Source organism: Marmota flaviventris, chromosome 10, assembly GCF_047511675.1.
Source record: "Marmota flaviventris isolate mMarFla1 chromosome 10, mMarFla1.hap1, whole genome shotgun sequence".
In the NCBI taxonomy this organism is placed as follows: domain Eukaryota; kingdom Metazoa; phylum Chordata; class Mammalia; order Rodentia; family Sciuridae; genus Marmota; species Marmota flaviventris.
In genome coordinates, this window is record NC_092507.1 from 11,335,862 (window position 1) to 11,363,280 (window position 27,419).

Sequence of the window (27,419 nt, forward strand, 5' to 3'; positions counted from 1 at the left end):
CTTTTGCTCTCCTCTTGGACCCGTGGGAGACACAGCCTTGGCACACCTCAGGGAGGATGTCACCCTCCGCCAATCACTCCATGGGGCCAGCCCTCCTGCCCTGCCCCTGGGCCATGCTGGGTAAGGCTTGGGCCAACCCCTGAGCTGGCCCCAGTCCACACTCCCCCATGAGGCCGCTCAGAGATACTTCTTGGGCCCCCACCCAGTTTTCCGAAGACCCACCTCATGGGAACTCGGCCATTCTCCTCTGCTCCTTGCCTGGACACCCAGCCCCGGATGCTTGACCTCCTCTCGGTCATGACAAATGGCTCTTGGGTCTAGCTTCTGTCTTCAGATCTTCTGGTGGTGATGTCGCCTCTGGGCCTGCAGGCTCGGGGCTCCCACTTTAGCAACTTTAGCTCTTGCAACACCAGAGCCCTGGCACCTGAAACCCTGGGTGTTGTCTCTGCTTTTCTGCTGAGTCGGGCTTCTCCCCAGTAAGAGGAGTCACCATCTGGAAAAGCACAGGCAGGGGAAGAGTCCCGCCAACCACTGCAACCCAGCAGCCCGTGCAGAGAGCAGGGGCAACCAGAGTGTAGCAGGCGGGAGCACTGGTGTGTGTCCCCGAGTCCCTCTGGCCCGGTTCCTCTCCCATCCTCCAAGCCTGGATCAAGGAGCCCCACCCTAAGGGTGTTGCCAGCAGCCAACCCTGGAGAGCCCGGGAGAGAAGAGCACAAGAGCACAGGCCCAGGCACCCTGCAGCGGCCTCCGGAGCCCAGCGCTGGCCCCCAGGGGCTCCTGGGATAGACTTAGCCCCGCTGTGCCCTCCACAACCCCATCTGTCAACTGGGGGGAACCTGGTAGCTTCATCCCTGGGACATGAGGGTGCCTAGAGGTGCCCACCCTTGCAAAGGGTGCAGAACAGTGCCGGCCCCTGGTCCGCGGGGCGTGAGTGCCGGCGGCGGCTGGCATCGTTGGCATTTACTATCTGGGAGGCCGGGGGTCCCTTGGAATCCAAGCCGCGCAGGACCCTCGCGTCGGCTGCTGGTGATTGCAGTGCTGTCACCGACCGGCCAGGGTCAGGGCAGCTGCGTGTGGCCTCTGGCTCTGCTCCTCCGCTGCTGGTCCACACTTCAGGGGTCCCCCTCGGGCCCTTCTGCTGCAAGACACAGGACACTCATCAGACTAGCTCCAGCCCAAGAGGAAACTCGCGGGAAAACAGGAACGCGCTCGCACTGGACCTGGAGGGACCCGCAGCCCCGTGGCTCCTCCTCCTGGGCCCTTCTCTGCAGCTGGCTCCCGGGCTTCGGCCTCGGCGTGTGCCCGCCCAGCAAGCCGGCCTTCCCGACCTCCACGGGCCTTCACGGGCCTTCCCGACCTCCACGGGCTTCTGGGGCTGCTGGGGGCGGGCGCTCCTCCTCCTGACAGCCTGCGTGGTGAGGGGTGGCACCCGCCCTGACCCCGGTGAACCCTGAGTCCACAGCACTCCCAGGGACCTGATGGTGATGGGCAGAGACCTGGAAGGGTTTCCTCGGCCACCCGGGTGTGACAGGCCCCGGGGGGAAGCTGAGCGGCAAGCCAGCGTGTCAGAACAGCCCACCGGTGACCAGTCCTCGCGTGTCCTCCTCCAGGAGGCTGGACCTGAGGCTGGGACAAAGGGGCTCGGACCCGTGCTGCCCCTCGCTGACTTCATGACATGGAGAAGGGACGGGGTCAGGGCGAAGAGAGGAGGCTGGGAGGTCACTTGCAGAGGATGGGACATGGGAGGTGTGGTGGGGGGACCAAGGATCGGGGTCCTCTGTGCTCAGGGCTCTCAGGAACCTGGGTCCTGGCGCTCCGGACCCCGCGAGCTCCATCCCGGGCCTCTGGTGCGTCCTCACTGGCCCGGTGACTGGGGGGCTCCGGCTGGGACGTGTTCATGGAATTAAAATGTTTCAGGAAACGGAGAAAAAACTGCTTCCTTTACACTAAGGGCTCCCCTCTCCATCCTGCTCTGCGTCAGGGAGCACGATTTCTTGGCCACACAGATCTGATTCAACCTTCAGAGAGGCTGGGCCAGCGTGTCACCAGCGCCACCTGCACGCCAGCCACGTCCCTCCCCAGTGAGTACCGTAGACCCTTCCAGCCGGGGCCAGGCTGTGAGTGCACCTGCGGGATCACTGCCGACTTGGGCACCAGTCACCGCGGGGACAGCCTTGCTCAGCTCCCCTGGGCTGAGAACTGAGTCCCCTTCGGGAGTAAGTGGGACGGTGGTGGGGGGCTGCAAGGGACAGGAGTTACCGGGGCAGCGACCACAAGCAAGGGGCAGAACAGCAAAAGGGTGTGCTCCTGGCAGATGTGCTCCTCCCAGCCAACTTCAAAAAAAAAGAATAGTAATTCAACGTGTTTTTATTGAAAAAAAAACATCACCCCCCAACACACATGAACGCACCTTTTCTCTACTTCAAAGGGCAATTTCTGGTTTGATTCTTCCCATTGTACTTTCTATGCATAATCCAATTCATATGTGTCCACATCCTTTCAAAATGTCATTTATGTAGCATCATAATGTTTCACCTCTTGCTTTCTCAGTTAATGACTCTTCTTGGACACCATTCTTCCATGTCAGGTGGCTTCACCTTTTTCATGACTGTGTAGCATTCTGGCACTGGCTCAAACCATAATTTACCTAGCATATTTTCTAGTGGTGGGCACCAAGGTGGGTGGTGATGCTTGACCATTACCCATAGGAAATGCCCTTAAGCCCATACGTCCTTTAGGACATGAATGGCTTATTCGACATGACAATGTATTCTCATCAGTAGACTTGCTGGCCTCATTCCTGCCAGCATGCCTGAAAAATCAGTGGCATGACTGGATTTAATCACCGACCAGGCACAATTTAATTCTTTAAAAGTGACTTGTCCACTCAGCCAGAGTGAATAAAAATGCATGCCAGAACAGCGGTCAATCCTCTTAGAATCCTCGATTTCAGAACTGGCAGATGCGTGCTCCAAATGACCCAAGTTCAGACAACGCCAGGCCACTCACAAGGCGCTTCCTGCCTTCATCTGGTCCCCATGTTGATCCTGCAAAGTGTGTATATTTAACATCACCATTCTCACAGGTGAGGAAACTGAGGCTCAGAGAGGACAAGATATCTTCCCAAGATCACACAGCTCCCAAATAGCAAAGGGTTCAGATTCCAAAGACAGATCTGGTAAAATCTTACTTTCTCTCTAAATACATGGTACCAGCTATATCACATGACTCTTAAGATCTTTAGAGTGGATAGTCAACTGGCAGGCAAGTGAAATAAACATTTGCCTAGGTGGCTGAGTTCCTGTGGCCACTGCAAGAAATCATCACAAACTTCATGGCTTAGAGCAACACGGATTTACCACCGTAGGTCACTGGAGGTCAGCTGCCAGTGTTGGGTCTCCCTAGGCTAACAGCAAGGGCCGCTCCTTCCTGGTGCTCCAACAGAGGATCCTTTCGTACCTTGTCCAGCTCCTGCAGCTGCCCACATTCCTTGGCTGATGGCCCCTGTCCAGCAATGCCGTCACTTGGACTTCTACTCCCTAGTCTCTGACTGAGCCTCCTGCCCCCTTACAAGAGCCCCCGTGACTACACTGGACCCACCAGCATCGTTCAGGATAACCCTGTCTCGAGATTCTTAGCTTGAGTCCAAGTCCCTCTTGCCATGTAAGGTAACGGATTCTGGGGGTCGCGATGTTGACCTCGGTGGGCAGCTATCCCTCTGCCTGCGACACTGGATTCCTGCCACAGTGATTTAGAGCAGGGGTCCTGTGGAGGGAGGTGCCTGGCTCTGATTTTGACTGCTAGGCCTCAGTAACAGGGACTGCCTTCCTCCCTGTGCCCGTGATAACAGGTAATAGACACCCCACCCTTTGAGAGTCTCGTCTTTGGATCTTCTCTCCAAGGACACGTCTCAGGCCCCTGTCAGTGGTTACTTAGGGGAATCAGTTGGCAGGTAGAACCTGGGAACTATTTAGAGAAACTAACCAAGTGAGGGTTTAGAGAAACCAACCTTGGAGAAGAAGAGGTCCCTCCAGAGGAGCACGGTAAGGAGCCACCAGCTTCTTCCGCCAGCTTCTCAGTTTTGCCTGCGGGTCAACTTTGTGAAATTCTCCAGCCTCTGCTCAGACCAGCCAGGGTGAGGCTGCTGGAAGGAACACTGGAAGATGATTTTCTGATAGGCAGGATCTGCCTGGTTGGGTCTGCAGCAGAGCGGGGCGGGCCTGGGAGTGGATCCTGGGGTGGAAAAGTACCAACTCTCTTTGCTTTCAGGTTAGTCAGTCTCAGAGAGTGAAATGAAAACCTGAATCCTGATCTTATCTGAGAGCCTAGAGACTGTTCCTGCCCCTCTTTTGGAACCTGGGAAAGTCCCCAAATTCATTGTCTGAAAGTTGGGATGAATACACAGAGCTCTGGATGAGAGAGCGTTATTACAGGCAGCGGATTACGTAAAGGGTTCTCACTTGCAAAAAGATGTTTTTATTTGGGGTTTTGATTCATCTAACAAATATTTATCAAGCACTTTCAGGGGGCCAGGGAAGGGGAAGGGGAAGCTCTCAGCAGGAAGCACATGCCCAGGAGGAATTGTCCTGTAGCAAGCAGGGCACAGGCTCTGGAGTGGACCCACTTGAATCTAGATCCTATAGTCCCCCGCTGTGTGACATTGAAAAATGACTCAGCTTTCTCTTCTGGAAAGTGGACATAAGCAGTAACCACTTCCCCGATTGTTACCAGGATGAAAGGAGATGGTTCAAGGGAAGCCCGTGGCCAGCCCATGCCTGGTTCACAGTAAGGCTTTGGTTGTTTCCCCAAATGCTTTTTTGCTCCCCAAATTTGTCTTTTTATGGACACCAGGGTCCTACTGAACTGTTACTGATCAAGAAGCAACAATGTAGGGGGAGCACTTGTTACAACTCTTTAGATAAGTGCAAGTGGACGCTCTGTGCCCAGGAACTCCTGGACACCTTGAGTGTCCACGGTGGGATCCGGCCTGGATGGCGATGGTGGAGGCTGACTGGCTGGCTGCCGGCGCTGTGCGCTCCTCCTGGAGACAAGGATTCCCAGTACGAGGCGCCTTGTCAGCCTCGGCTGGCTTCTCAGACACCCGCCAGCTGGCTCTGGGCTTCTCAGGGTTTGAACTTCAAAGAGTTGGACGTTCACCCGAGGAGGGGACCCTGGCCCGACCTCTGCTGGAATTCAAAACAGCCGAAGATTGGGAGGGGAGCCGGGCCAGCTCTTCCCTCGGCGTTTGGAATCCACGTTTCGGGCGGTCTGGCGGGGACCGGGACCCACCCACCCTAGTTCTGGCACCGCTTCCAGAGCCGACTTCCAGGCAGAGGGCGGGGTTGCAGCGCAGGTGAGAGGCGGCGCGCGGTGTTCGGGCTCACCTTCCTGGTTCCGTGCAGAGGCGGGCCACCCGTCCGTCACCCACGGGACGGGAGACAGCCGCCGGTGATTCGCTAGGAAAGTTCTCTGCAGACCTGGGCATGGGCCCCGGCAGGGGAGAGTCCCGGGCTCGGATGCAGGAACCCGAAATGGGCTCCACCCAGGCTGGGCTCGACGCGCGATACCGAGGGTGCCCGGGCCACCCAGGAGTGGGTGGGGAGCCCTACGGAAGGCGTGAGCTGACTCGCTTTTTAAAAACTCGCTTCCTCCTTCTCTACCTCCGCCCTTCGCTCACCTCGCCAGACTTCGGCTGTGGCTGAACCCGCCGGCCCTGAACCCGCGGGCCCGAGGGTGGAGAGCCAGGCAGCGGCCTCCCGGAGAAGGAGGAGAGGTGAGTCTTCGGCCAGGTGAAGGCGCAGGGACACCGCCCCTGGTGGGGTGTGGGGGAGTGTCCCCAGATCCACTTAAACCCAGGCCATAAATGCCGCGGGCTCCGGGCCTCGAGACCCCCACCCACCCAGACCCGCCGCCCTTCCCAGGGAGAGGGGCGGTCCGGGCGCGCTTCCCTCCCTGCCTCCACGCGGTTTATTGACTCCAGCGGGGTCCGGGGGACGTGGGCGCAGCGCCGGCGCCCTGCACCCTCAGCTCGCGCCCCAGTCGAGAGAGCTGCTGCCCGCCCTCCGCGGCGAGGTCGCGGGCCCCGGTCTAGGGTGGCGTGGAGGCCGGGAGGGAGGGTCGGCTGGTGGGCGGCGCCTCTCGCGGCCCGAGGCCACTCGGAGCCGGCGCCGCCCTCCGGCGCCCGCGGTCCCTCCCTCCTGCTCTCCGCGCTCCCGGGCCGCGCTTCCTGCGTCCCCATCCCGGTCCCGGAGCCGGCGACGCTCCGTCTCCGCACCGCGCTCCCCCGATCGAGGCTCGCTAGAGTCCCCTGCCCGCGATCGCCGCGTCCCCGAGGAGGCAGCCCGGGCTGGGGGTGTCGCGGAGCCCCCAGCCCCGGGCCGCCGGGCAGAGACCGAGCCGGAGCCGCAGCGGCCCGGGTGAGTCTGCGCCGCGGCGCCGGGAGGAGTGTCTGGGTTCGCGGTGGGGCCGAGGAGGGGAGCCCGAGGCTCCCGGGTGGTGCGCCCAGGCGCCCGAGAGTGTCCAGCGGGAGTCTGCCACCCGGCGGCCTCGCTGCCCAGCCCTCGGCAGCCGCGCCCTGCCAGCGACCGACACCCCCACCTCCCGCACCGCGCGGGCCGGCCGGCCACGGAGGGGGAAGGCGGCCAGCCTCGGGGGCCCCCTGTTGGCCAGGACCAGTGCCATCCTCCCGGAGGGTTTTGAATCCCGGGCCTCGGCAGAGGCACCTGCCACCCCTGATCCTGAGCAGAGCTTTGGTCCCTGAAAAGCAGCTTGGCGCCGTCCGCGTGGACCCTCCTCCCCGGCCCTCGTTTCTTTGTGGCTTTTAATAGTTTAAGATTCGTGCGCGCCTGTTTTACCCACTAGAAGTAAAGGGGTGAGAAACCGGCGGGAGCGGTGAGGTGGAACTCGGGTCCTGCCGTGTCTCGGCTTCTTTGTCTGTAAAGTGGGAATGACAGTGTCCCGGGGCGAGACGACGAGGCATTCTTGCGAGGCTCAAGCTGGGTTACTTTGGGGGAGCGCCGGATCCCCATCAGATCTCAAGTCGGCGCGCAGGACAGCGGCAGGGGCGCAGCAGGTCTGATTAATAGGATAGTCACTTGGAGGAAGGAATCTTTCCCACCAGGGTGGGTGTGGAAGGCCGGGAACCCGCAATTTTCCTCTGGGAGACGCCGCGGGCTGCCCTGGGATGACACATGTGTCCCGGGACCGGTCCTTCAGCTCCGTCTGGGGGTCTGGGCTCCCGGAATCCTCCGAAGCGGGGTGGGCGGGGCCATCGCAGGGCTGCAGGTGGAGGGACCGCCCTGGGGCAGGTTCTGGCTTTTGTTTTGAAGGGTTACTTGGAAGCTAGCTCCTGTAGTGAAAGGTCCACCTGAGAACAACTTCCACCCTTGGACTTGTCCCACCAGGATCCCGACTTGATGGAGCGGGGCCGAAAGGATCTGGGAAGGAGCCCATTTCCTTCCAAATATTTCCCTCCCTTTCTTACCAGATGTACCCCCATCCCCAAAACACACACACACACACACACACACACACACAAACGAGAGTGGGAGAAAAGGGCAATAGGAAGGCGAGGGGAGGAGACTGGCCATGAAGCTGTTTCTCATGGTGTCCTGGACGTGTGGAGCGTTGCTCAGGACTCGGGGAGGACTTGGGGAGCTCCCAGCCTAGTGAACGAGTTGGACAGTAATGGCCAGTGTCACAGAGGGTGGGTGCTACAGTCAGGCCACACCATTCCTGGCCATGACAGATGGTGGTCAGTCACTTCACCCCTCTGTGCCTGTTTCTTCTTTTGTGAAATGGGAATGGTGACCTCCCAGGGCAAAGTGGGGTGTCTGTGCCGAGTACAGAGCAGGCTCTGGAGGACGTTATGTTACCGGTCTTAAGAGAGAATGCTAGAAAGAAAATAACTGGGGAGGGAGGTCCTGCAAAGAAGAATATTAGATGAGTCCACAGGAAACTGGAGTCCACAGGGGACCTGGGAGGAAGGGTGTCTGGCAGGTGGAGCACCCGCAAGCAGACCTGTGCTGGGTGGGAGGACTCAGGTGGGGAGGGTGGGCTACTGGGAGGGTGGGGAACCAGGAAGGGAGTGGGGACAAGGCTGGAATGGGCCCACTGGACCGGCAGGGCTCTCTTGGAACCATCCAGCAGATGTTACCTGAGCCCTTTCTGTGGGCAGGCACTAACTACCTTCTTTCTGGCTGGGGGCACAGCAGCGGTACAGTGCTTGCCCAGCACACACAAGGCCCTGGGTTCAATCCCAGCACTGAAAAAAAAAAAAAAGAAGAAGAAGAAGAAGAAGGCTAGAAGATAATTCTGGCTGCATGGAGAGATCACATCTCTAGGAGAGAAAAAGCCGGCTGCCGGTTGGTGGTGGGCAGTGGGGAGCCACACGGGAGGCCTGAACAGAGGCAGGGATTATTACATGTGGCCTTCACCTGGGATCACTGGTTCAGCATAAGATTTGGGGTCTCCCTGAGAGATCCAACCTCCAGCCTTCTCTTTTGCCAGAGAGAGGTGATGAGCGCAGGGCCCCAACCCTCCAGCTCTCCTGCCCTGGGGCTCCACGTGTCACAAGGCCCGGGGGCTTCTCCATCTGGGAGGGATGGCAGAGCCAGGGGGTGTGTCTCACTGACTTTTGCCTGGGGCAGCTGCTTCCTTGGAGGCCCTGGTTTTACTAGTCACAGTTCTGGAAATGCTGTCTTGCTGGCAGAGAACCCCTCCGAAATCTTGGGCTGGAGGTGGCTGCAGCGCAAGACACTTGGGTCCTTGGCTTCTCTTGCCCCAGTTCTGGACCCAGGTGGGATTGGAGAGCGAGAAAGCATTGCCTCCCGAGGTGCCAGGAATGTTCCAGCAGCCCAGACGCCTCATGAGGATCTGCTTGGGCTGCTGGCTTTTGCTTTCACTTCTGGGGTCTCTGCCCTGAAGCTGGGGAGAGCCTTGCGATTGGAGCTGCAGATCTCCCTTTGCTCGCAGGTGACAGAGGACCCCAGAATACCTCAGGTGCGGGAGGCTTCGGGCTATCAGAGCTGCCAGTCTTATTTGACCAGTGAAACTCAGAGGGGGAGGGACTTCCCAAGGACAAGCAGGACAGCAGCCAAACTGGGACTGGACCCCGAGCCCCTTAGACCCCCTGGTGTCTATGCCCGATCCCAGGTGGCCTGGCCACATTCAGGTCAAAGACTTGTTTTAGGCCCCTGGTGTGACGGTTTCTCAGCATCTCATCTTTCTGGAAGCTTCATAGAGTCCTGCTCCTCCGCAGCCCACACAGGAGGCCCAGGCTGGCCTGGCAGGGCCCTTTTCTCCCATCTCCTCGATGGAGCAGTTGGTGCCAAGGCCATCCCTCGGGGAGCTGGTGTTCCCTGGAGAAACAGCCTGCTTCTTGGTTTTCCTGCCAGCTGTCCTGCCCCGCCCAGAACAGCCACAAGACACTGGCCAGAGATCTCCTCTGAGGGTCTCTGCTAAGCTCTCCCTCTCCCCGCCACCCTCTGGGCTGATGCCCGGCTCCTCCCTCCCTCCCCTCAGCCCGGCTACCTCTCCGGGCAGGCTTGGCCCTCCCCTGGGCTTGTTTACTTGGGCCAAGCAGCCGAGCGGGCCTTGTTCTCTCCTGCCCTAGATTTGCCCTTCGCAGCATCCTCCAGCCTGAACGGCTCTGGTCAGCGTACTGGACCAGCAAGTCCATCCTCCTACACGTGGGGACACCGAGGCCTGAGGAAGGGAAGGGACTGTCTGAGGCCAGGGTCAGGAATAGACCCCAGGCTCCCCAATTCTGTCTTGGATGATTTGGAGGATGGCTTGGTTGGGGGGGGGGCGGTAAGAAGAAAAAGCAGAGCCTCCTCCCTGTCCTGGGGTCCCTTTCTCTCCACATTCTGCCGCAGTCTGGCTGGGCACACAATCACGAGCCACCACACAGCTTGTAGATTCAAACAGCAACTCTTTATTCCCGAACTCACACCAGCCGTCTACAATCACGTTCTGGGGAAATCCACGTTCTCTGCCCAAATCCACTGGGCTTCTGTCTCCCAAAAAATACTGTCTGAATCCCGTGAGAACTCAAGGGGAACTCAGGCAGCAGGATACGCCCTATTCCCAGCAGGAATAATCTTAAAACTGGAACGCCCTAAACCCGATTATCCTAAACCGGGAACACCCTAAACCCGGATCCGCCCTGGTCCTTGAGCAAGGTCACCTACATGCAATGTCACTGCAAAATGTCCTATTTCCACGAGTCCTTCCACTAAGCAACATGGGGTACGCTGGCAAGGAAATTGTCATACCTACTTGTCTAATGGCTCCCAGCAACATTCCAAGTATTTTCAGGGCGTCCACATGATGTGTCAAAAGGCATGGGGTGCACCGTGGCAACTGGGATTTAGGTGCTCTGCTAAGCTGACTTTATACTGTGGCTCTGCAGGGAATGTTCTCTTCCCAGAGGACGGACGGACTATTCATTGTAAAAACCTGGAAGGAATGGCCGCAGATGCCAGCAGCCTCTGGTGATCCTGCGGTGACCTGGGCAGGTGGTGTGTTAGTTCGATCACTCTGTCATTTCATCTTCCTGCTTTTCCATGTGTCACCCTAAGGGGTGTTAGCCCCAGGGGACAGTTTTTCCACACAGGTTCTAGCTGCCAGTTCTCTCCTTCTTCTACCTGGTGGCCAGCAGGTACTTGGGAGGCCAATCTTTACTGCTGGATCAGCTGCCTTGGCCAGAATTCTTTCTGCCAAGTGCATAAGAAATTTGTCACCCACCACTGTAGGACTTTGGGGGCCATTTTTCTGCATCACTGTGGGTGTTTGGGAAGGAGTGATATTTGCAAAATCTAAAGCACAAACAGATTCTCACTGAGGTTCTAGGAAGTGGGAGAAGTCAGCCATTTGGGCGGGATGGATGTGACCCAAAGATCACAGGGCTGCAGGGAACGAGCCAGGTGGCTTCTGAGTTTTAGCTGTATTCATTTTAAGCAGCCAGTGCTCACACCCCACCACCATCCCTGGTCCCAAATCCCCTGGGGCTAGGTATGGGGCAGTAGGTGCATGGAAAGCCGGTATTTGGCTCGTTCATCTAACTCCTGCCTCTTGGGAGGTATTTCAATGGCATCAGTGTGCAGATAGTTTGTCTCCCGGACAGGGGAGGCAGGGAGGTCACCCCACCTCCGGGACAGGATCTCTTGGGGTGAGGTCACCCCCTCTAACAGGATCACAGCTTTGTCAGCACCAGACATCCTCCATACTGCTAGACGTCCTAACGATGATCTGGGATGTTTTCTAGGCTAACCTTGACAGACTGTGAGCAGCAGCTTATTAGTGGGTTTGACGGGCAGTGAAGTGGCTTCGCAGCTGTCTTTTAAAGGAGAAATGGAGAAAAATAGAAAATGATCATTTCCTGTCATTGTTACCGCTGTTTACTGGTGACGAGTCCTTGCTTCCCCGAATGCTGAAGTATAACACCAGAGAAGCAGGAGACAAGGGAAGAGTGGAAAGTGGAAGCTTTATTAAAGGACAGCAGAAAGGACTTCTCCCCGGAGGAAGAAGGGGACCCAAAAGGCAGAATCCATGGAGGTCTTCCCTCTTTTATAGCTAAGGTCTTCTTTTACTTTTCGCATTCATGTCCTTTGTTTCCCTTTATCCTGCAGCTATAGAATGAAGGCCCAAAAGGTGGGGGACAGGTGAGCTGGAGGAGTGATCTGGGCAGGAAGGGCCTGGGGTGGTTTTGGATTAGCACCTCCCTGTTTGCAGGGAGCTGATTCATTCACAGTTCCTTAGGATGGGATCCCGGCCTTGGGACATTAACATTTCAATTTCCCCAAGTGCTGCTCTCCATTCTCAATAATGGCCTCTATTAGACTAACTACCTGTCTTCAAATCTGGCTTCATCATGAGAAGTCCCCCTCCCCCACCCTCACCCTTCTGGAGATCAAACCCAGGGTCTCAGGCACGTCAGACAAGTGCTCCACCACTGAGTTACACCTCCAGCCCTGAGAAGCATTCTTTAGGAAAGCTGTGGGTTATCTGCCTGTGGGTGTGGACGGAGTCACCCCATAACAGGGATTTCTGACTGTGGGGTGCGAGCCTTAGAAAACCCTGCTGCAATCCACAGGATCTTATACCGTGATCCTGGGAAACTTGGGATTCCTTGGACCAGTCCCAGAAGTAACTCAGGGGTCTGTGGGGACAGGGCTGAGGGTCGGGAGATGGGGCCAGCAGGAAGGACGCTCAGCTTGCAGATGTTCCAGATGTAGGGGTGTGAGACCCCTTAAAAATTTTGAGACTTTAAAAGTAGAATAGGTCAGAAAACTGGAAAGCACTGTTCACCTAGCTCCTCATTCTTAGGGCCAGAAACCAAGGCCAGAAGGGAGAGGCTGGGCCCTGGGCAGGGGGTGGCCAAACCCTCACCACCCCCCTCCCCTTGATACTCCATGGGGAGACTGTTAAGTCAGCTTTCTGTTATGGTGACAAAATATCTGGGGGGAAAAAAAAACTTAAAAGGGAGAAAGATTTATTTTGGCTCGTGTTTTCAGAAGTTTGAGTCCACGGGCGGCTGGGTCCTGTGGTGAGGTGGAGCATCGTGGTGGAGAGGCGTGGCTGAGGAAAGCTGCTCAATTCCCCAGGGCTGAGAAGTAGAGAGGAGGGGGGCTGGGGACAAGCTTGGGACCTGCTTCCTCCAGCTAGGCCACACCTCCAGAGTTTCCACCCCCCTCAGTAGTCCACCCAGTCATGAAGCCATAGTAGACTAATCCCCCGATGAGCCCAGAGCCCCTGGTCCACTCACTTCCTAAGAGCCCTGGACACCTCTGGACACTGCTGCACTGGGGACCAAGAGCACATGAACTTTTGGTGGACATTCCAGATCCAAGCCATAGCATCTAAATGAGGGCATAAAGCCACTACTAAGACAGCAACTGGCCTGAAACACACAGACGGGCTCTGTCCCCTGAGGGCCACGCGGTTGTGTGTGCTATGATTGACTGCTGATCTCTGTTTATGTGGCTGCAACGCACCAAACATTAGGCGGCTCCTGTTTGGGCATTTCTTCTCTTTAATGCCCCCGTAGCTTGGCCCCAGGGAGCTTCCCAGGCTACAGACAATGCAGACCACCCAACAGCCCCTGGCAAAACCAGGACAAGAACTCAGCTGGGGGCGTCAGCTTCTAAAAGATCACAGCCTCACGCCATGTACAGTCTCCAGAAGGTTCTGCCCGGTCCTCTATTCAAGGTGCAGAACCAGGTGGCTCTAAATCTTGATGAATTTTTTTGGGGGGGCGGAGCACTGTGATTAAACCCGGGGCTTCACACAGGCTAGGCACCTGCTGTACCAGTGAGCTGCACCCTGAGCCACTCTGGGTGGATTTATAATTTTGTTTCCTCTTCCCATCTGGTCTGGCCAGAGAGAAAGAGAAATAGGTTGAGATTGAGTTCCCTGACCCTTGTGAATTTCCCCACCCTGCCAGCAGGCTCCTGGTGGTGAGGGCGTGGGTGTGGTGTGTTGATATTGGGTGGGAGGGACAAGATTAAAAAAAAAGAAAGAAAGAACACTCAAACCTTGCTCACTTCAGACACAGAGGAGACCTGGGTCTGACAGATCCTTCACTGCAGTTTGGAAGGGTAGCGATTATGTGCCAGTGCAGCCTCTGGGTGACTATTATTTTCAAACAGTGATGGCTGCAGCTTGTGTCTCCGGGGAAGAAGGCTTTGAACCAATGCGCTGCTCTGTGCTGAGTGCAGCTCCTGCTCCCCGAGGGGGAGCCTATCTTCCTGGCGAGACCACAGGGAATGGACCATAGCAATAGAGCCAGTGAGTGATCCGGAAGCCCAGGGCCAGGAAGGCGGAGGCTCAACTGAGAGAAGGATGAATGAAGTCTGAGTTGAAATCGGAAGGGGATATAGAAGTTCCACATAGCACAGTGTTTCCTGTTGGGAGTGTGTGTGTGTGGGGGGGGGGGCAGCAGCTGTGCAAAGATCCGGAGGTATGAGCTGTGAGGGGTGGGGGTGGGGAAAAAACCTTTTATATAATTTCTTAAAAGCTATTTTGTTAGTTCCTCAAATAATAATAATAATAATAATAATAATAATAATAATAATAATAAATAAGTAACTAAAATCGAAGGGCCATGTGATTTAGCAATTCTGCTTCCTGCTGTCCACTCAAAAGAACTGGAAGCAGGGTCTTGAGGAGCTATTGGTGCACCTGGGCTCACGGCAGTGCCAGACAGCAGAGCTGAAATAAGTCAATCCCAAAAGACAAATGCGGTCGGATCGCAGTTCCACGGGGCCCCTAGAACAGGCAGAGACGGAGGGTAGGTTGATGGCCCCCGGGGCTGGGGGCTGGGGGGTTGTGTTTTGGAAGCGAGTTTTAGTTTTGCACCATGAACAGGGTTCTGTGGGTGGGTGTTGGTGATAGCCGCATGAACGTCCTAAATGCCACCAAACTCTACACTGAAAATGGTGAGATAGTAAATTTTGTGTTGTGCACACTTTTATCACAATGAAAAACTGGGGGGAAAGCATCTTGGAAACAAGACTCTGCATCCGCGTTCTCCCTCTCTCTCCAGAACAGGTGTCCTTCTAGGCTTTGAGGTGAATGGTGCGTAGGAGGGGCGTGGTCCCCGACTTCAGGGAGCCTACGCCTCATTGGGCAGCAGGAGGAGTCAGTTAACCAATCAGTAACCGCGTCAAGCCCTGAATTAAAATCTCTGCGGATTCCGGGTGACCTGCAGCCGAGCTGAAGACCGACCAGGCTCTTCAGATCCGGCCCCAGCTGACCTTTCCAGACCTGTGACCGCTGCCCCGCCCGCAGCAGTCACAGGGGACCACGTTCCACACCCCCTTTCTCCTCCTCAGGAACCCAAAGGGTTTTCCCCATCCTATTCTCTCTGCTTTTCTGCCAGATTGTCCAAAAACTTTTGCAAAGTTAGTAAATTTCAAGACCAACATTTTATCCCAAGGAAACACTTAATAACGACGTGAGCAGTGAAGGTCCACAGTTATTTTTTTATAGTAGCAACAAATTTAGAAACCAGCTGTGCGTCCAGCAACATTCCTAAGCCAAGGCTTTTTATTTATTTTTGGAATAATTTTAGATTTATAGAAAAACTCACAGAGTTGTACGGAAAGTTTCCATAAACACTTCACCTATCTGTCCCCTAATGTTAGCATCTTAAATATAGTTGTCCAAGGATGTTCAAGTCCCTTATGGAAAATGATGTGGTATTTGCATATGATCTATGCACACCCCCAACAGACTTTAAACCCATCTCTAGATTGCTTAGAACATCGAATTACAATGCAAATAATATTCAAATAGTTGTTCTCTTGTTCTGTTTAGGGAATAATGACAGGGGGTGGGTGGAAGTCTGCACATACAATTTAAAAATACATATATTTTCTATTTGAAGTTGGTTGAATCCTCGGGTGCAGAACCCCTGTATCTGGAGAGCGACCGTATTTCTGAAAACTACGGACTTCGCATTAGGACTGACTGAGCTCAGGCTTTATTTGGACTTCACCAGCTAGTTTCCAGCTGCTGTTGTCCTGCCCCGGGATCCCATCCAAGATCCTGCCTTGCATTGAGTCGTCCTGGCCCCTTGGACTCTTCTTGTCTGTGTGAATTTCTCAGTCTTCCCTTGAGTTTCATGACCTTGAGAGCTTTGAGGAGAACCGGCTGGTATTTTGTAGATGTCCCTCTTTTGGGTTTGTGTGATATCTTCTTACCGTCAGACGGGGCCTCTGTGTTTGGGGAAGGAATCCTGCATAGGGGAAATGCCCTTCTCTTTGCGTCATATCAGGATTTACGTATAGTCAGTGTGATTTATTTATTGTTCTGGTTGACCTTGACCACTAGTTGAGGTGGCGTCTGCCAAGTTTCCCCTCTCCAAAGTTACTAAGCATGATGGTAAAAGGTGAAATTATAAAGAAAATGATGGATAGATTAGGTTGCTAAAATTAAAAGACTTTGATATGTCCTGTGATAAACGGGGGCAGTATTTGCAACACATGACGGACAAGGGATGGTTCTCTGGACACACACAGGAACTTTGGGGTCAGTAAGGACAAGCCACATGCCCTATTCTGGAAATAGGATGAAGAAATGCTCTTGTCTAGTAGGTGCATGAGAGAGAGAGAGAGAGAGAGAGAGAGAGAGAAGAGAGAGAGATTTCACCTCGTGGCATTTAAGGAATGCCAATTCAAACCATGCTGCCTTTCACATATGAAATTGGAAATATTTTAGGAGTTTTGAAATCTTAAGTTAAAAAACGATTGCTGGTGTTGGGAGGTGGTGCCATCCTGTGCTCATGATGGGAGAGGAAAATGCATAGCCAAGCCTTTTTTTTAAAGTAGCAATTTCTATCTGGGGTCACAAATCCTGGTTGGGCATAGGGTGAGTTTCAACACCACTTGTTTCTATAATAGGAGTAAATAATAATAATTTTATAATAGTAATAAAATTAGAGGCCAACTCTAAGTGTAGCAATTGGGGATTGGCCATAAATCCTGGGTCCTGCAATCCTAGAAGACCCCTCATCCACCAAAAATGACAGTGCGGGTGAACGCGGCCGGCGTGCATGGTTATTCGTTACATCTCAATTTTTTAAAAGGTGAGGCGTGGAACTGCAACAGGTCCCTCGAGGGTATGCTTGTCTACGTGACACAGGGAAGTTCAGACCTCCTAGGTGGCATCATAGATGGGCCCTGATTGGTGTGGGTGGTTTTGATTTCATTCTGCTAATCTATATTGACTAATCTGTGTTTAACAAACAAGCGTTGTTTTTATAGCAAGAGAAAATGTTTTGTTTTTTTTAAACCCCTCAGGCTTGTTGTGGGTCCCGCGGGGTTACGAGGAGGCTTGGTGCTTTGTGAACTGTAAAGGGCTTTGCGGACATTCCTGGAGGGTTCTTGAACTTTCAGCCTTAGAACAGCCACCCTTGGCAGGCTCCGGAGCCCCGTGTGACCGAGGTAGACACGGCAGCAGCAGTGGGCACAGACGCAGCGGTGTCAAAACACCTCCTGGTGTTGCCTATACTGTGTGTGTGATTTAAACTCACGGGCTGTAAAACCCACTGTTGTGATGAACAGTTCTGAGTTGGGACACACACGGTCACCTGACTCCCATCAGTCCCCCACCATCCTCTCCTGCCACCAGGAGTTATCAGTCCCACCCTGCCTCTGTCCCCAGCCACTACTGATCTGTTTTCTGCCTTAGCTTTGCCCTCTGCTTGACGTCATATAAATGGAATCCCATAAAACAAACGCTTTGGAGACCGGCTTCTTTTAACCTGAGTCATCTGAGATTCCCCTGTGGCTCTGGTGTGTGCATGAGCCCCCATTTCTTAGGCCCCCCATATGTTGAAGAATGTTTCAACTCTTTCCAGTTTGGGGTGATGGTAACTGACCCACCACCCGGGGTTTTCATTTCTCCTGGGCAAACACCTCAGAGTGGAGCCTCTGGTTTTTTATAAGTTGGACACACTTAGAAGGCTTTGGCCAGTTCCTTCCCCACCGCAGGAGATCCCATGTCTGTGCAGGGGTCTATTAAATCCCGCCAGCACATGCCCTGTCCATTTAGAAGGGTGATGACCTACATCGAAGACCCAACAGAAGCTGACCTGTCCCTTGCCCGTCACAGACATGGAGGTGTCCATGGGACAGGGACAGGTTTTAACTGAAATAACATTTTATTTTATTTTTGTAAATTATTTTTCTCATTTTTAAAATAGTGTTTTAGCTGGGCCTGGTGGCACGTGCCTGTAATCCCAGCGGCTCAGGAGGCTGAGGCAGGCTGGGGAGGATCTCGAGTTCAAAGCCAGCCTCAGCAATTTAGCAAGGCCCTGGGCAGCTCAGCAAGACCCTGTCTCAAAATAGAATATAAAAAGGGCGGGGGTGTGGCTCAGTCATTAAGCACCCAGGTTCAACCCCCAGTACCAAAAATAAAATAAAATAGTGTCTTATGAACTGTTTTTGTTGAAGTATAAAAGTAATGTATGTACATGGTCAAAAAAGAAAAAAGTCAAAACGATGTAAAAGAATATCCAATTAAAAAAATATAAATCTCCATCTAATCCAGGACCCCAGCTCCTTCTACCAGAGAGTGCCAAGCTTTCTGATTTCTTGTACATACTTCCAGAAATTGTCTCTGCATCTGATGATGCTTTAAAAGGCTGCTCTGAGATGTTCACCAAAGCAATAAGCTGTCAGAATGGTCAGAATCCTTATGAAATCGTTGGGTCGTTTTAAACTAGTAATAAGTCACATCCGGGTCCCTGGGGGCCTTCAAGGATCCACCAATCTCTTGAAATTTGACGCCCAGCAGTCCGTCTGGGCATTTGTCAGTAGTCAGTAGCGTTCACCAGATTCTCCAAGGGCGTCTGGCATCACAGAAGCCGGGTCAGTCGGTACAGCGGCCACTTTACAGGTGTGTGGTGGGTGGGTACGAGGTCCTGACCAGGCAGGGTTGCTTCTTAGCCGGGTGGTAGGAGCCGGTGGAGCCGCTGACTTAACCATGTGGTCTTGGCCTAGGAGGAGCCACGCTGGCCGGGCCGGGGGAGGGGGTTCAGTTTGTAGAATCCCTCCTGCCCGCCCGCCCGCTGCACTGACTCACCATGGGGGGAAGTGGGTTGGCAGCTGGGGACACGCCCAGCTCTCTTGCTCAGGGTGAGCTGGCTCCTGGGACCTTCTCGCAGAGGAGTAGACAGGCCTGCTTCCTGAAAGCTTGCAGGCTGAAGAACATTCAAGAAGAGTCTAGGGAAATTCCTGGGAGGCAGAGCCGCCTCCGGTGGTGACACAAGTCGCAGATGTTTCGGGGACTGTCTCTGATAGGGCCAGTGTCTGGAGTTGGTGGTGGAAGTGGGGACGATGACCGAGCTTTCCAGTCCCCCTTGCGTAGATGCAGGCACTTGGTGCTCAGGATCATTCTAGGACAGATGGGGAAACCGAGGCAGGGCACAGCAGCTACTGTGCAAAGGCCCCGCAGCTCAAGAGCTTAAGATACTCAGGTCACCATTTAATTTGTCTGGAGGGAAAGAGAGGGTCTTGACTCCACAGGCTCATTCAGGGACCCAGGCTTAACACCTGCTGCACGTCCCTTGAGAGGGTTTGCTGGGTTAATGATGATACTGAACCAGGCACCTTCCGCCCGTGGCAGGGTCAACTGAAATCCATGAGGCTCATTCAGGTTTTCTTTCAGTTTCAGTAACAGGCCGCGCAGCTGGTGCGCAGGGGGGCTGGACTTTGAACCCAGGGGGCCCTGTAGGGCCCGCCCTCTGTGGGAAGCAGGAGTGCTGGCTTCTCCCCAGCTCAGCCTGCTGCGTGAACTGCGAGAGCAGATAACAGGAGCATTCTATAGACCTCTACGCCATGTTGCCAAGGGGCAATCTCCTCCAGGGAGCAAGAAGGGTACATCGAGAGAGATTTTCCCTTGCCCTTCAGGTGAGAATTTCCAGGTTCAGCACATAGAAATGAGAGCCTTTCCCCCAGAAGAGTTTGCATGGGAAAGAAATGAGCCTTGGCTGCCTTAGCACCTGTGCTCGGATCTCTCCACCAGTAGATCTCCGCCCTCCAAAGCCGATAGCCCTGGGCTGCGGCTCAGTGTGGGGGAGGCTTGGGTAGATCCATCAACCTCATTAAAGTACTTTTTTCCCAGTTGAACTATTTTCTCCTGTAAGCCACCCAAGTGACACAAAGACCTGGAAAACTCACTGTGGGACTGTGGGGGAGGGGAGAAGGCTCCGACTAGGGAGATGATTCTAACCTGTTAGCCCACAAGGCCAGGTCGCAAAGCTCGTCCTTGTTGCTGTTGTTTGTTTTGAAAAACCAACAAAGAATTAAAAAATGAAGAATGTTTACTATGACGTTTCTAATGATTATTGCTAATAGCTTATAATATAGAGATTATACTTCCCCTCCATTTCCTACCTGTACTTTATAAATTTCCTGTTAAAAAACATGTCCCACTCCATATTAAAGTAAGAAATTGAAATTCCAATCCTCGTCCCAGAGACCTTGGGCGTCGCGTCATTCTTCCAAATGAGGAGGAGCCTTTTAGGGTTTGGGGGGTGGATTCAGAGAGCTCACTGTAAGACACACTCCATACACATTTAGGTGTTGCTACCATCATGATTATTTCCAAAAACCTTTCCGTGTGATGAGCCCATCCCAGCCCACACCCACCAGGGCTGGGAGCCCTTGGGAGCAGGCTGATGGTGGACCCGGGAGCATGCCCGTCTCCCCTGCCCATCCCCACCCTGCCCTCTGCTTCAGGCCTGGGTGCTGCTTTCCGGAGTCACCAGGGGCTGCTCTGGCTGATGCTGGAGATCCAGACGGGGAACAGGGAACAGTCACCCGGGCTCAACCGCGCTGGCCGGCCTCACTCCCGGAGCAGACCAACAGTCCTTGCTGCAGGACCACCTCGCCGTGCCCACCGGTGGCTTGGGGGCCCTACTGCAGGTCCCAGTGGGGATTTCTGGTGGCCTTGGATGTCATCCATCCCAGCACCCTCCGCCCGGTCACCCGCCAGGCCAGCGTTCACTGGGGAACCTTGTAAAACAGACTCCCAGGCCCCAAACCCCAGCCGTGGGACCCCCGAATCCCAGGATCTAAATTTCTAACCCACTCCCTGGTGGATCCAGATGCCAGCCACGTCGGGGGCCTCTGACAGGGGCTCTGGGACCAGACCTCACGGGCTAGCATTCTGCTTCTGCCACTCCCTAGTGGTGTGACCTCCAGCGAGTGACCTGCCCGCTCTGGTCTGACGCTGTGCTGTCCTCGTACCGGTTCCTCGCAGAGGGTTGTGGGGATGAAGGGGGCCGCGGCCCGAGTGAGGCCTGTGGAAGTCACTGTGCTCGATACCGTTGGCCACTGCGCCCCGAGGGTCCCGGGCGCAGGTCAGACGGGCCCTAAGTCTCTCCCTTCCTGTCTTGTGAAGTGGGGCCTGACCTTCACCTTGGCCTTACACAGGTTCCGACGTCAGGAAAGCTGGGCCTGCTGTTCCTCCACAGGGTCCCCGTTCCGGGCTTTGTTTCATGTAAACACCATTTGCTTACTTCTTCTTTAGGTGAATTTCACAAACTCCATCTTTAAAAAAAAAAAAAAAAAAAAGATCCCTGTGGCAACCACGCTGCCTTCCAGCCCTGCTGTCCCTGGAACACCCCTTCTTAACCCTGGGGTCAGGGACGGTTCACCCCATGCCGAACATCCCTGTGACTTGTTCTGCATCTGTCACCCGGATGCTGGTGACACTCCTGTGGCCACCTCCCCAGTGGACCACAGCTGTGCCTCTGGACCAGGCGGTTCCATAGTGGGGCAGTGACTTTGAAGCGGCATCTAAAGGGGCTGTCATTCCCGAGGCAGGGGAAGCAGCCCGGAGGACACGGGGTTCTGCACTTCAGCTGCGCAAGGCTGTGGGAGGGGTGGGGGGACGCTCAGGGAGGGGACTGCTATAGTTTGACTCTTGAATGTCCCCCAAGCTTGTTGAAATCTTGGTCCCCAGCCTGTGACACTACTGGGAGGGGTAGAGCCTTAGGTGGTGAGGCCTAGTGGGAGGAAGTTAGGTCATTGCAGAAGAAGCCCTTGAAGAGGATCTTGGGCCTCAGCTCCTCCTTTTGGTCTCTCTTTGCTTCTCGATTGTCATGGGGTAAGCAGCCCTCCTCTGCCACATGCTCCTGCCACAATGTGCTTTGCCACCACAGGCCCATAGCAACAAAACCAAGCAACCATGGGCTGAAACCAAGAGCCAGAATAAACCTTTCCTCCTAATAAATTGATTATGTCAGGTATTTTGTTATAGTAACAGAAAGCAGACTAACAGAGGGCCTTTCAAGGACGGCCATCAGCATTAGCCAGAGAGGCTCAGAGACAAGTGGAGGGGCATCTCTGAGTGAAGGGAGGGTTCTCACTTCCAGCACACTCTTCCAGCCTTCACTGACGGGGTCCCGTCATTTCACTGTATCAGTCTAAACTCTGCTTAGTGTCTGTGTCTGATCCACCCTCCCTCCTCCTTTACTCCTACACCATCCTGTTTGTTTTCCTGTGCCTCTCTGGTTAGGCCATCCCTTTAACTGCCTCTCCGTAGAATAGAAATTTCACAAGAACAGGCCTTTCCTCAGCCTGGACCCAGTAGTCGCTCAGTTAACGTTTGCTGACATGAATGAGTGAAGTCCAGAGAGATTGGTCAACTTTGCTAGGCACACAGTTCTGCGCCCGGTGAGAGGAGTTCCCGGGAGATGGGGGGTGCCCGGAGGCAGCAAGAAGATCACAGGCGTTTATCCTGCCTGTTTGACTTAGGATGCAGTTAGAGACACAGGAATGAAAATGACACCCCCCAGACAGCTCTAATTGGCGAGTAGTGTCTGGCTAGTACAAGTGACCTGTGTCTGTGAGTCATGGAGAGGAGAGCCCCGTCTCACTGGCCTTGGAGGCTTTCGAGAGAAGGGGGAATGAGACGTGGGGGGCAGGGCAGGCCTTGGTGGGTAGCTGGGGGGGAGCCAAGCAGGGAGACTGGATCTGTGTCACCCTTAGGTGTGCCCCTGAGGCTGCGCTGATCTTCCTGGCAGAGAGCATGGCCCCGGGGTCACTGGTGCAGAGGTCACAGGGTCCCGCATGGAGCCAGCATTGAGGACTCTGACGTTGGCCTAAGGGTGGGTGGGTGGCCGGGCCCTCCCCAGGAGCGGGGGCTCTGTGGGCGTCCTCTGATGTTGTGATGGACGCAGAGACGTGATGGGCGTAGGGGCTGGGATGGCACTGGAGACAGTCCACTGGAGGAGTAGGGGTGGGGTGCAGGGAGCACCCCTGGAAAGAAAGACTGAGGGAAGAGGCAGCAACGAGTGTGGGGATCACGGGAACGTGGGCGAGGACAGGAGTCGGGGATGCGCGTGCCTCCGAGGGGCGGGGAGAGTGGCCAGATGTGAGACAGTAGGGAGTGGTGGGGACTGTGGCAAAGTGGGGGCCAGCCCGATCTGTAAGGCACAGATGTGACTCAGCCCCGGTGCCCATTGTGGGTGAGAAGCAGGGTGTTGGGGCTCACCCCTGCTCTTTCTCCACGCCGGAATGACTCCGTAACAAATAAACAAGTAACTGGCATTAGCGCCCAAAGAAGACTCTTCCCCAGGCCAGGTGCAGTCCTTGGGCTGCCAGTTTGAGAGGAAGGAGTCATGTGGAGAGGGTGGAAGGAGCCGGGGACAAGGGGCCCAGGCCATCAGGACAGTGGGAAGCCCAGAGGAGGAGAGGGGCAGGAGTGGACACTGAGGGACCTGGAGGGTCATTTGACAAAGGAGGACACAGACGGGAGCAGCTGGTTCGTGGGGAGGGAGGGCTGCTCGCGTGGCCGGCTGGGGACGGCTCCGGGTGGCTCTCTGGGACCCTCTCTGCTTCTGTTGAGTGCTTTATTCTGTCCGGGACTTGGGTGGGGTCCTTTGATTTGGCTCCTAAGATTGCTTGGTCTGTGCCCGGGAAGTGGCAGCTTTGAGGACGCTGGTGTTGGAGCCCCAGAGGCCCAGGTCAGTCCCCAGCTGAGCCCCCTGCTGCCCATGACCTTGGGCAGAGTCCCTGAGGGCCCCGCCTTCCTGGGCCTCTCTCCCAGAGGGAGGAGAATGCTGGCCCTGATGGTGGTGAGCAGGTGTCCGCAGCCCCCTCCCCCTCCCCCGTGCCTGTGACCCCACATGACGGTAAAATGCCTCGCCCCCCCCCCCCAGAGGTCCCGTCTTTATCTGAAAGCCAGGGGCTCACATGGAATGGCCCCAGGGTCCTTCCTGGTTCCACTCATCCCTGCCAGGACCTGGGGAATCCCCCCCCATACAGCAGCATGGGTGAAAGTGTCCCCACGCCCCACCACGGGGGTATGGGACACTGGGGACAATGACATTCCCAGCCCATTTGACACCTAGTGGCAATCACGTCTCCACGCCCCATCCTCTAGGTAACAAGACAATTTGGGGCACTGATGACAAAGTCAAGTGAAACGAACCGGTTCCCTGTGTGAACTTGACTTTGAACTTTCCAGTTCAGCCTCCGTCTCTGCCCACGGCTCCGTCCTGCTGCTGCCGACGTTAACAACCCAGAAAAGTGCCGGCCAGTGGCTCGGGGTTCGGGTTCCGTCTCTGTCAGTCGCCATCTCCCAGGTGTGTTGCGATGTTTAGTGACAGGACCCCGGAGGCCACAGGGATTGGAAAGTCCCCGCAGGGCTCCCGGCCACGACTCTGTCCCCAGGACACGGTGGTCACCAAGGGCTGCGGCTGGACGCTCAGGCGGGCGTTGTTAAGACTCAGCGGTCACCACAGGAGTCACTGACCGGCTGAGCCCGTGCGAGGGACTGTCGAGAACTGGGCCCCAGAAGAGTTTCTGGGGAGACCGTGTCCTTCTGGCGTTGCTGAGAATCGCGGGCTCCTGAGGCGAAGACTGAATCTGAGCTGGGTTTATTGTGGTGTTTGGGGTTTTCTGAGTATAAAATTTGACGGCCGTTTGCATGTTGGTGGAGCTGTGAGACCTCACCTTGTCAACTCGACCGCTGACGTCACCCCCAGTGACCTACCGTTGGCGGTCACTCCCCTCCCCCTCCCCCACTCCCGCCCAGGAACCAGTGATCTGCTTCCCTTTTTGTTTTGTAACAATTATTGGCACATAATTAACTGGACGAAACACTGGGTTTCACAGTGACATTGTGACATGCATTCAGCAGGGTTGATTTTGCAGCTCTGTACCACCCTTGCACCTGGGACAGCCACTCCTGCGTCCTGGCCCGAGGTACACCCCAGTGGTGACCCCACTTATGGTATCCGAGTGCCCTTGGACTGGACAGAGGGGGCAGAGCAGGCCCCTGTGCCCAGGCAGATCTGCCGTCCTTCACCCCCACCCGGGACATGGAATCCCCTTGACCTCCCGGGGACACCCCCTCCACTCAGGAGCAAAGTCCAGCCACCCCAAGAGAGGGGCGGGCAGGTGTCAGCCGCCCCTGTGGCTGGGGTAGCCACCAGCACCCCAGGCCCTGGACACCAGCTGGGTGTTGCTCTGTTTGACAGGGACCTGGTCACATGGGCCTGGCATCTCTGACAAGGGGAGGGACGCAGGCCCCAGGAGACGGCAGGACTCCATCGTGTTTGTGGGGACACTTTCTAGACTTCCTATAGGCCAGGTCACCTGCTTGTGTGGGCTGGGCGCCAAGGTGGGGTCCACCGTGGTCCCCACATGACAGACCTTGGTGGCAGAGCCGAGCCGCCTGGCTTCGGGAGGGAGCTAAGGGAACCGTCCCCTAGGAGCACCCTGGAGATGGCTGGAGCTGAGGGCCAGCACGCCGCTGCCCGAGAGGCGGTGGAGGAGATGCCCGAGAGCCGCGTTCTCTGTCCCCCAGCCCTGTGCGCTGTTTCCCACTGACCTCTGATGAGGCCCAGGGCTGCCGCCAATAACCTGCCCAGCCCACGGGGCCGCTCTGCCACCCGGGCTGGTGGCACCTCTGGACTCCAGCAGAGGAGCCTCCCTCCCTCCCTCCCTCCTTTCCTCCTTCCTTCTTTTCTTTTTCTGTCTTGAGGCAGCGTCTTGTCCTGCTGCCCCAGGCTGGCCTCTGTCTCCTGGGCTCACAAGATCCTCCTGCCTCAGCCTCCTGAGTACCTGGGACTCCAAGTGCGCCACCTGCTGGGCTTCCGGAGACAGTGCTCCTCTGTCCCCCTTTCACAGCCCAGCTGAAGGCCCGGGCTCAGGTTCACCCACAGGATGGAGGGACACAGCTGGAGTCAAAGCAGGGCCCCCGACTGTGGGGACGGGACCCTCAGCCCCCAACTAGAGTGCCCCTCGCAGAGGGTGTTAGGACTGTGCCGAGCTGACCATGGGCCAGGTGGGGGCTGCAGACCTTCTTGGCCTGGCTGGGGCCTTGCTGGTGTGTGTGGGGGGGCAAGTCCCAGGGCAGAGCTGAGAGGAGGCCAGCGCAGAGTAAACCGGCCCCTGTTCCCCGTCCCTGGCCCTGCTGCTGGGCTCCGGCTGTGGCCTCACCCCCTCCTCCTCCCACACACCTACCTCTGCATCCTCTGCTCAGCGTCCACACCTGGGGCCTGTGTCCACACCTGGGGCGTCCACACCTGGGGCCGGGTTCTGAGGCCTGGTGAGCCTCAGGACCTGAAGAGGCCCGCCCCAGACCCCACCTAGATCCCAAACCCACCCTGCCTCTCCCAAGCGAGGGGATGCAGGGGTCCTGAGACAGCAGCGGGGGCTCAAGTGCTTCCTGAGCCACCTGCCACCCCGCCAGCACCTCAGTACGCCAGGCATGTGCACCGTACCAGAAAGGCACCCATCTTACAGATGAGTAGACTGAGGAGCAGAAAGGCGAAGCCTCTGGAAAGAGCCGGATCTCCATCACCTCTAGCGGGCTTGCTTCCCGGCCTCCTTGACGGCATGGATCCCCTCGAGGGGTTTGGAGGATGGACTGAAGCCTCCCTGGACTGTGGGGAGGGGAGGTGGGAAACCCTGGGACAGCCTGGGCCGCGGGGATCGTCCTTGCACGGTGACCACGGGCCCCAGCCCTGGTGTGAACAGCTCGCGTCCCTCAGAACAAACCGCTCAGAATCTGTTGGACTCTCAGAGGAAAACGCGAATCGAAATGTGAGGCACTCAAGGGTCACCGGTTAGGACGGCGGAGTCCTCCGTGGCCCAGCGCAGGCCTCGGACCTCCAGGGGCTTCTCAGCACCTGAGCAGCTGTTGCCCCTGCAGAGAGGGTGACAGTGACCCGCAGCTGCTCCCCGGGGTATTTACAGAGAAAGGCAGACCTCTGGCCGCACCGCGGCTTCCTCCAGAGCAGCCAGGAGGAGACAGCGCAGGTGACCGTCGGTGGGTCAGGTGGACAGGCTGTGAGAAACCCGCACGTCCACTGCCACTGGGCCAGGTGAAGGTGGAGGACTGTGACACAGGCCGCACCGTGGGTGAGCCGCGGGGGTGGGGGCGGCTTAGGAGATCTGTTCTGAGACACTTCCAGTGCCGCGAGGCTGGTGACCAAAAGCAGAGGGCCACAGAGTGGGAGGTAGGAGGCCCACACAGGGGACTTTCTGGGTCAAGGAAATGTCTCACATCTTGACCTGGGCGGTGGCTGCTCGGACACAGGAGGTTGTCAGAGCTCATACAATTGTGCTCCAAGGTCTGTGGCTCCTGTTACATCTAAGTTACGTCTAGAGTCAACCAAAAGGCCAGCTCACGGTCAGCTTGGGTGGGGTCTCAGGCATCTGCATATTCTCTCTCTCTCTCTCTCTCTCTCTCTCTCTGAACCAGGGATTGAACCCAGGGGTGCTTGGCCACTGAGCCACACCCCCAGCCCTGTGTACTTTTTGAGACAGGGTCTCACTAAGTTGCTGCCGTCCTTGCTAAGATGCTGAGGCTAGTCTCAAACTTGCAATTCTCCTGCCTCAGCCTCCCGAGTCATATCTTTTTGCACTTTCCACAGGCAATGCAGACAGCTGGAG

At 56.0% G+C, this 27,419-nt stretch overlaps 1 protein-coding gene across 9 annotated transcripts in view; it reads left to right on the forward strand.

The window, feature by feature from the left end:
• Positions 1 to 5,620: 5,620 nt before the first annotated feature.
• Positions 5,621 to 27,419, forward strand: part of Tmem51 (transmembrane protein 51) — a 44,536-nt gene continuing 22,737 nt past the window's right edge. For 7 of the 9 annotated variants that reach the window (XM_071617368.1, XM_071617367.1, XM_071617366.1 and 4 more), the window contains exon 1: positions 6,195 to 6,416. The gene's annotated coding sequence lies outside the window, so the exon portion shown is untranslated. Of the gene's footprint in view, positions 5,774 to 6,194; positions 6,417 to 27,419 lie in introns of those variants that run through there. The other 2 variants (XM_071617365.1, XM_027951854.3) reach the window with 1 other exon arrangement.